The sequence below is a fragment of the Thamnophis sirtalis genome, unplaced genomic scaffold (genome assembly GCF_051295495.1).
Source record: "Thamnophis sirtalis isolate CommonGarterSnake01/CBP01778 unplaced genomic scaffold, rThaSir2_p1.2 scaffold_9, whole genome shotgun sequence".
NCBI classification, from domain to species: Eukaryota; Metazoa; Chordata; class Lepidosauria; order Squamata; family Natricidae; genus Thamnophis; species Thamnophis sirtalis.
In genome coordinates, this window is record NW_028261389.1 from 8,546,399 (window position 1) to 8,546,671 (window position 273).

Sequence of the window (273 nt, forward strand, 5' to 3'; positions counted from 1 at the left end):
CCAGATAAGAATATATTTTACTCATTGCAAAAACGAATTTTGATTGTGTGCACAATGAACAAGTGGATTTTTAAATTCCATATATTCAGGAAACGACAATAAGAGTTGTACAATAGAACAATGTACCCATAATGTACCAGTCTGGCAGGGGAATTCTGGGAGTTGAAGTACATACGTTGTAAACTTGCTGAGGTTGGGAAATGTTGATCTAATGGAATTTCCTGCACAGAACGGATCCTTGTGGGTCTTTCCCCTGTTCATTTATGTTTATTA